Below are 9887 nucleotides of genomic sequence, written 5' to 3'. Positions count from 1 at the left end.
TTAATAGATTGAGAATAATTTTGTGGCTTTATTGAGTGCAGTAAAGACCTGTTCCTCCATAATGACTAGTAGGGGGGTGGTTATAGGTATTTCTTTAGGTGTGGTAGGAGGTGATGGGATAGAGTTTGAACTGAACTTGTCTGACAGCAGGTGTGCTGTAGTTTCATGCTGGGTACAAGTGTTGCTGTTCATGATTAACTTAGCACATTGTTGAGTGTTTCACTTGAGGTTACGAACATAATTAAAAAAAAAGCCTTTTGGTTATCTTTCACTTGGAAGGCTATCTTTGCCTCATAGTTTGCTTTAGCAGATTTGACCACATCTCTAATTTGTTTTTTTTTAGACTGGTGAGTGCCTTTTTGCACTGTTTTGTCTGTTTCTCCTTGGCTTTGGAGAGGATTTTTCCTTATATTGAATAGTCTATTTATGCTACGGGTCCACCAGGATGATTTATTTTGCCAGTAATCAGTTTGATTTGGCCAATTATTGCCTGCTATATTCAGCTATGAAAGTGATTTTACAGTGCTTTTGTGTATAGCTCAAAATAGGCTTTAGTGTCATCTGGGCTCAGAGGTAAGTTTAATAAGCTGTCACTGACTTTTGAGTTAATTGGCCTTAGCAAAGTTCTCAACAGGTTTGAGTTTGATGGGGGTTCTAGGTTAGCTTTAATACTAAAGGTGATCATGGTGTTAGGCTGAAAGTTAAGAGATTCCAGTAGGTTTAGGTGGGAGCTGTGGTTTTCCAGACTCATGTTAGGGGATCTGTAGCTAACAAGGATATGAAAGGAGGTCGCATCTATGGTTAGTTGGGCATGGAGCAGCTCGTGTGAGTCATGTTAGACCAGTCTAGCAGTGTACTTGTCCTTTACAAACACTAAAGCACCTCCTGCCTTTGTTTTATCCTGATCTGAGGGAGGATCAAAATGCATGAAAGGCATTGTAGCCTTTGATAGCCGGGGTGCTTTCTGTGGTTCTGAACCATGTTTCTGTGACTGCACATATTTCTGCATTCCAAAGGGTGAGGAGTGCTTCCAGGGAGTGTAGATTTTATTTATTTAAACTCCTAGCACTGAGCAGTAGTACTTTTGGGTAGTTGTGAGTGATTTTTGTTATGTTTGAGGGTTTAACAACTTTACACTGCATAAAAAAGGCACTGTAAGGATAGATACAGTTTTTGCCAGTATCCAGAAGCCAAGAGGTGGCAAGTGCAAATTACCTCTGGCAAAGCATCGTGGTTTATCAATCATGTTATCCCAGACTGACAGATATTGGATCCCCTTGTCATGACACCAGAAACTAAGTCACTTGTTGAAGTCAATCATTTTCTGCTGGTATCATCACTGGTGAAGGCAGGATACTACTCAAGGCTAGAGTCATACCTGCCTGCAACACATATTCAGAGAGCTCCATTGTGTCTCTCTTCATATAATCCAGTGACGTACATCTTAGGTCGTTTGCGCCCACATGGACTATGACTATGTCATACTGGTACTTGTGGTTTAAAGACCCACATGCATGTGTGATCTGGTGGATCCTGGCTCCAGACAGCTCACTGTGGTCTTCTCCTTGTTTAGCCTGGTAAGGGGCACATCACTATGTCTTACAATGAAATCTCCAATAACTAGAAGGTATGGCTGTGTGATGTGTTGCCTTATTGGCTTGGAAGTGAGGCTACTATGATTTTCAGACTTGTGTTATGTGAAGTACCGTCTTTTATGAGTGTGTGCAGGGCCACTGAACGATGTTTTTTAGGATGTCTTGGAGACTTGGGTAGATTACAAGTGAGTACCTCCACATATGTGAGTCTCTGTGTTTGTTCCTTAGTGTCAGTAGTGAGTGTTTTGGATGTAATGCTGACAACCTGGCTTGCATTTTTCATGTGTGTATGTGAGAGCTTTGCCCCCAATGACATTGTGTATCTACATCTCTCGCACACTGTTTCTATGCTCTAAAATAAAATGGTTGTCAGTGAACATGAAGAAGTTACTATATGCCTAAGGATGCCCATATCCAGCAGGCCAGAAACAGAGATGACAGGGAAGTGCCTATCCATTATACCAGATCCTTAGTAGATGGGAAGGGATAGGATAAAGTCACTTAAAGGTCTAAGTGAGCATGTTTAGAATTATACTACTAGATGACTTGTAGTAGTGCTGCCCTTTGTTCAAACTGGCAGCTCTTTGAGCAGCTATGAACAGTGGGAGACAATGGAGAGCATTTTCTATAGAGGATTTTAAACAGGAGAGGTTTAGTTATGTACAAGGATGAAATACTTTTACACAGTTATATCATCATGCCAATCATATAAACACACAATAAACCTTCCACTAGCAGTTCCCAACTCATATTAGTTGAATCAGCCCTCTGGTCCCACCTGAGTGCAGAATAAAATGCTCTTAATGTAAAACAAACTTGTTTTGAGCTCAAGTACAGTGACAAATGCTTTACAAGAAAATGTGGAACTCCTGCAGTATCAGGAATCCTTGGAAATAAGTTCACAAACTGTGAGAAATATTAAAAAATACATAAATACCAGCAGGATGAAGACTTTTATACAGTTAAGCCCTCAGGCCAATCAGATAAAAACACAATATGTCTTCCACCAGCAGTTCCCAACTCAGATGGCTTGAATCAGAGTGTGTGTGTGTGTGTGTGTGTGTGTGTGTGTGTGTGTGTGTGTGTGTGTGTGTGTGTGTGTGTGTGTGTGTGTGTGTGTGTGTGTGCATGTATGTATATGTGTGTGTGTGTGTGTGTGTGTGTGTGTGTGTGTGTGTGAGAGAGAGAGAGAGAGAGAGAGAGAGAGAAAACATTAAATACTTGCATAACATACATTTTGGTTGCAAACTATGCCCTTCAATAGTAAGTACATATGCCTGAGCAAGTTTGAAACATTAGGAGGAGGATGAGCTATTTTACATTGAAAGTATAAAATATACACTAATATAAGAAAACAAATGCAAAACAATTTAAAAGCCCATTTTCTAAAAATCAATAGTGCCTCCCCAGTTTGATGTTATGAGGGAAATAAGGTGGAGTAATTCTCCACCCCTGGCAACAGACCTCAAAAAAACATACATGGGCCATTATTTCACTAATAATACCCAGCTATTTGGGCATTATTGCTTGCTTATCAGCTATGCATTTATCTGTAGATAAAAATAAGTTGATTCAACCGTTACTAGTCCTTTTTCCAAACCTATTGTTCAAGGTTCAATTCAAGCTAAAAAAAAACAAAGCAGCTAACATGCACAGGTTGAATGTGCATAAAATAGACTTTATTACAATATTACAAATAAATGAATAACTTAATCAAAAATGTTGTATAGTATTAATAATTAAAACAATTCACATCAAATTAGTGGCTGACAATCAGGCAGGTCAAGTGCCATTTTTATGTTCAAAACAAAAAGAGTTTCTTTGTTATTTAAAAGTCCTTTACTGAAAGACTTCTTTCAAGGGTCTTTTGTCCTTGAAGTGCAAATAAAAAAACAGTTCTGATTTCTGTATCCACTCTCTGGGTGAGTTCAGATAACAGAAAATTGTTTACAAATCCAAGGTGTCCTCCTTGGCAAATGTCCGTTTCATCACAGGGTAGAACTTGGTTGTATAACGTTCAAAGCAAAACCTTCTCTTCACTGCAACTGGATATTCCATTGCCTGTGTGGATGACCCAGCCCTAAATCAGCAAGATGTCTTCTCACAGTTATATTGTCAGAGAGTGACTGTATAGCAAACTTCATGGTTATACACCAGCAAAGCCCTTTTGGAAGCTGTCTATAGTTGTGTTAGTGGAGTATCTCGTATGACTGAATGTTTGAACTGCTCAAGGTGCTACGGCATGACAACCAAATGACTCACTCTTGCTGAACAAGTATCAATGAAGGGAGAAATCTAAATGAATAATCTGAATTGGTACGTGTGTCTCCAGTATATAACTACTGTCAAGAGGAGGAAAGCTTTTGAAATTTTCTTGGCTCTCTATCTTCTATGGAAGTGACCAACTGTTGACCCATAAATCATTTCCACCATCAGCCTTTGAAGCTGGTTATTTTCCTCCCCAGCTTATTTCTTTTTGACTAAAATATATGTTATGGAAGTGGAAAAGGGTGTTTTCTTTGCAGACCATAGGCATTCATCCACATTCTGTTGTCTATTACGCTTTTGGACCTCTTGAGAACTTAATTCCAAAGAGAAGGATAGTGTCTAGCTTATGTATGGCTTTCAAGGCCATTCCATATGATGGCACCATTTGTCAGCATTCTTTTGAAGAAAACAGATACTCAAAGAGAAGATAACCCAGAGGCCTTCAACTGGAAAATAAGTCTTAAATGTCATGTCTTCATACATTCTGCTTTTCAGTGTTTGTGTTACATACTGACACATTATAAATCAGAGAATTAGCAAGGTTAATACATAGCAATACTTGAAGACTGAATTAGTAAATACAACAAATACACACTAACAATAACAATATGCAAGCAATGCACAACAGTTTACACAATGGCATAACCAGCAATAGAAATAATAGGAATAAAAACAATGCTGGTAATAAACATGATTATCACTATTAGTAATACATATATATATTTTTTCTTTTTAACCAAAGGCTTTGTTACCTACAAGGCCAGGACTGATGTCATAATGGTTTTCAACTGAACCATGTTTGCTCATAGAGCATTCATGTTAGCCACTGTCTGCATACTTATGAGTTGTGGGACTTACCAGACACGTGTCAGAGACAGCTGACTGAAGAAGAGGTTAGCTCCACATGCTCAGAGGCTGTAATGGACATGCAACATGGATGGCCCAATCAAATCTAACATCCCTGGATGTGAAAACCTCCATAAGTCAGCATGGTGGACCTTGTTGAACTTCGGCATCATGTCGTAGGGCATCATGGGCCATGTTTGAGTTAAACCTTGCCAGCTGGTCACTATCAAGGGTCTCAGTACTGTTTCATAGGTCATAGCCCAATGTTGTCATGACATTACTTGCTCCCATTCCTATAGAGAATGCCCAACAGTATCACTGGAGACATTATGTATGACACAGCCAGTGACATCAAAAGTAATAAAAAAAAAGTGAAAAAAGAAATACCTTGTGCCGAATCACAAAGAAGAAAAAGAAAGAAAAAGAAAATCACTTACTTAACTAAGAAGATGAAAGTGAAAAATAAATCTAACCCACAAAGGTGAAAAACAAAATCTGTACACAACAGACGAGAAATAAAAGCAAATTTGCAAATACAATTAATTGATATACAGGCTAGGACCACAAAAATTAAACAAAACAGAACATTTTCACATGCATGGTGGCAGTCATTCTGCGTGTAAGATTGATACATGTTAAGAAACATGTCCTGCTGCACAATGCCACATACAACCCTAACCTTCCCACTGGTGTGCATCTTCAAAGTGACAAATGTGCAATGGATGATGACTGTGAACCTATCAACTATACATTTGTGAATGGTGTTGGGATTGTTTAATGCACAATGTCGACTATGCACTAAACAGCAACTCTAACAGTTTACACTGCATGTTCCAAGTTTTATATTTGTAACTTCACACTATCAAATAATATGTAACAGGATTCATAGCTGTGGACTAGATGCTGCTACATCACCTGTGCTGCAGATGATGATGCATGAGCCTGTCTGAGAGGTGTCCAATTATGCCAATTGTTGACTGTCATCAGTGTCTTCACAGCTGCAGGTTCACGGAAGTACGCCGAGAGGTCTGCGAACATATAAAGCACATACAACCCCCTTTGAGGAGGGGAATGCTGAGGATATGGCCTTTCGAAAAAGATGGGTACAGGCAGCTCACCAGTGCTCCACTGAATGGAGCCGCATCCTAATTGAGAGGGATGAGTTAAAGAAGTGAAGGCTTAAAGAAGAAATCAGAATGGTGAGTGTTGAACTTGATAAACTTTTCACATCTGTTAAACTGACTAGTATGCTGGAAGAAATTAATGGCAGACTTGTAGACTTTGAAGAATTACTAGTAGAGCATAAAAGCCATAAAATTAACAGAGACATTAAGGATTACAGTCCTGATAAAGCGTTTTTTTGGAAAAGAAAATATAACCGATCTTTTTCGTCTAGAAGCAGAAGTAATAATGGCAGTAACGATGTCCGCGAGAAGCAGAAGTAATAATGGCAGTAATGATGTCCGCGGGGGCAAAACTGCTTCTTCCTCAGTTTCTTTTGCCGCTTCTGAAGAGGGAGATTTGAGTGCTGCAACTGAGAGTATTGTGGAACAGTTTGCAGCTTTGCCTAAACACAAAATCTGAAAGTCAAGCAGAACTGTTTTCAGAGTTCCAGTTCTGTTAGAACAGACTTTAACAACAGAAAATGGGGCCGCAGTTAATGGGGCCAGCAAAAGAACTATAACAAGAAGGGACAGTACAACAAGAAAAAACATTGGTACTAATGTAGTTTGTGATAATTTACATGTGTTAAATTTGACCAAACATGAAATTTCTGATGTGGTTATGTCTGTATTATGTCTTGGTCTCAAATTTAGGTTCCCTATTACGCTGTCGCAGACGCAGGTTGTCGAATGCATCTTTGTTGAACAGCAAAGCACGAAAAGGCAAAATAGCGAAGTGGCTGTTCAGTGAATTCTTTCCCTAGGAACGAATTTGTTTGTCCACTTTCGCTACTTTGCCTTTTCGGCACTGTAGTGCGATCTTGGAGTTGGTATATTGGAATATTTACGTAGCGGGGGTGTGGTACAGCCCCTCACGTCGGGGGGTGGGGAGGCAAAGCCTCCTATATTAAGTAATGTTTTACTGGGTTTTTTTGTTTTTTTTTTTTGGAATAGTGATTGTTTTCCATTGGAAAATAATCAATGTTCTAAAGTTTCGATGTTGTAAGCTTTCACTTACATGGGGTCTATTATCTGTCATTCACTCTTCTGAGGGTGCGATATGATAATATAGACCCTCAAATTTATACCAACTGCCTTACCGAGATTACATGTACTTAAAAGTGAAATCTTTTCTTTTAGTAGAAAACTGCATTTAATGTGCTACTTTAAACAAGAGGGAGGGGTTGTGTTTAATGACTGTTATGAAAATTGTGATGAGGATTCTTTTTATTCATGCCTGTCATCTCAGGAAGATTTGTTTGAGGATAATTTTAATGCCTATTGACAACTGAATACTGATGCTATCTCTGTTAAAAGCTCTTGTATTCCACCTTTTCTAAATAATACCTTGCAAGGATATTTTGCTACTCTTAATTTTGAGGTTGAAAAAAATGTACTGGTCCTGTATACAGAATAAGTCTAACATGTTTTAATTTAACTAAGCAGCAATGGCAGCCCTGTTGGGATTTGGCAATGATACAAGATGGGTGGTTAAACCATCTGACAAGGGCAACCAGATAGTAATTATACACTTCACACAATACTTAGAGATGTGTTATGAACATTTGAATAATGTGGAAATTTATAGAAAATGTGATGTTCCTGATTACTTTGAAGCTATTAAGCAGTACCAGCTTTTGTTAGACAAAGGTCTAAGGCTGGGGTATTTCACCTCTAAGGATGTGGAAAAGAAGTTTGGAGTGGAAAACTGCTCTATGGCAGTTTTTTACTGCTTACCTAAAACACACAAAGATTTAACTAACCTTAGTGGCCGACCTATAGTGTCTGCACAGAGGTATTTTTTGAAGAATATGTGTGTTATTACATGAACATCTTAAGAAATATGTTATGAGTACAGCCTTCTATATCAGGGACAGCCAGGACCTTTTGAACAAAATAAAGGGTAAAGTTTGGAATATGGACATGTTTTGGCTCTGTTTGGATGTCAACAGTCTATATACTAATATTAAGCATGAAATAGGGATTCAGGCCTTGTTTTATATTTTGGGGGACTCCCCTTTGTCTCATTTTCTGATAGATTTAGTTATGTTCTGTTTAAAAAATATTTTTTTTATGTTCAGTGGAGACATTTTCCAGCAGTTGCAGGGCACTGCCATGGGGGCAGCTTTCACCCCCATGTATGCCAATTTAGTCGTGGCTAAACTTGAAGATGACTTTATTTATAGACATGATTTTTTTAGATCAAAAGTATAAAATATTTTATATTTATTGACTATCTTATTTTTTTATGTCAAGGAAGCCAGACAGAGGCTCTTGGGTTTGTTAATGACTAACACTATGTGCTTAAGCTTCGATGGTATACAGCTTGGCCCACAAGTGATTTTTTTGGATATAAGCCTAGATGGATTTACTACTAGTCTCCATAGGAAATTTGAACATATAAATGTATTTTTATATGGGAATAGTTGTCACCCCAAACATTTGGTCAAGGTACTGCCCTACAATGAATTCTTACAAATTCATAGGCTATGTAGCCTTGATTTGAGCTTTGATTTAGAGATAGATGAAGCAGAAAAAAATGTTTATTAGGAGAGGCTATGATGTCCAGCTGGTCAGGGAAGCTAAACAGAAAATTACGGACATGAGGTATTCTGTTAACTCTCAGGGAGATTCTCATTACGTCCGTGCTAGTGGAAAATATAATGTTTGCATTGGTGGAAATAATTCTACCAATACAGCTGTGAACAATGGAGAGCAGAAGAAAGTTTTCTTAGTGACAACTTATAATGTTATAACTGAGGAAATAGTTAAAAAAGTACGCAGCTTGTGGCCTAGGCTCCTAAGGGATAAAAGTTTGAATGCTATACTACCTGATTTTGTGAATATTGCATATAAAAGAGCTAGGAATGTGTCTGACATTCTGGTACATAACCAGTTTTGTTTACCAGATGTTAATGTCAAAGCTCAAGCATAAATAAAGGCACTGTTCCATGTGATGGCTGTTCCATCTGTCAATATGTAGTAAGCTCTTTTCCCTATATTGATGGCATCAAGTTTACAGCTAGGCATGAATACAGTTGTAACATGGAAGGGTTAGTGTATGTGCTGAGATGTGGATGTAAGAAGTTTTACATTGGGGAAACATAGGAGTTTTAGGGTCAGGTTGCACGAACATATTAGGGACAAAAAATATATAAAATTAGAGAGTCCCCTTGGGAATCATTTTTTGACAACAAACAACTCTAACCCTGATTCTCTTAGGGGTTGTGTCTTGGAAAAATTGCAAGTTGACATAGGTGAATGCGTGTCTTTAAAAAACAAACTCTTAAAAAAAGAAACCATGCTGATTTTAAAGTATGGTATTTTGGAGCCTCAGGGACTCGACAAAGAATGTAATTGGAAGTATGTGATTTAAATTGTATGCTTAATTGATTAATTGTTTTATGCAATATGCTGTATATAAGCAAACAGTATTTTGTAGGGTTTTTACTCTTGGAAGGCTGTGTAAGCCGAGGCGCTGTTTCATTAAATTCACTTACTTCTTGGATTGGTGGTCTTGGTGGTATTCTATCAAGGAGGTACATGGTCCATTGCTGCATGACAAATTGAGGGTCTCACTGTTAGTGGTTGTAGCATTAGTGGGCTGAACAAATGCATAATTATATGCAGTAAGCATTCTGCATGTGGTAGCCGAAGAGCCCTAAGACTTATCCAGGCAATGGAAAAGATTAAATAGGCTGAACAGTTGTTCAATGACATGCAGATCTGCGACAGGGCAGTGTTGCAGAATTCCTCCACAACTCCCTGTGGATTTTATACTGATGTCATAAGACAAGTTTCGAGTTGCAGCCTGCATCATCTGTAAAATATAAATCGGAGGGGGGCACATGGAGATGGGTGGTTATGCTTTACACTTTTCTCACTTTTATAAAGTTTCTTGTGCAGGAGTTTGGTGGACTTATGCTGAATTTACCTGCTAAGTATGCATGAGGTATCATGCACAAATTTGATAGAATGGTACCCTTTCCTGTAATGGTACCATAATTAGTGGTCC

The sequence above is a fragment of the Protopterus annectens genome, chromosome 10.part0 (assembly GCF_019279795.1).
Source record: "Protopterus annectens isolate FY-2018-M chromosome 10.part0, PAN1.0, whole genome shotgun sequence".
Lineage (NCBI taxonomy): Eukaryota > Metazoa > Chordata > Ceratodontiformes > Protopteridae > Protopterus > Protopterus annectens.
This window is presented reverse-complemented; position numbering follows the sequence as displayed.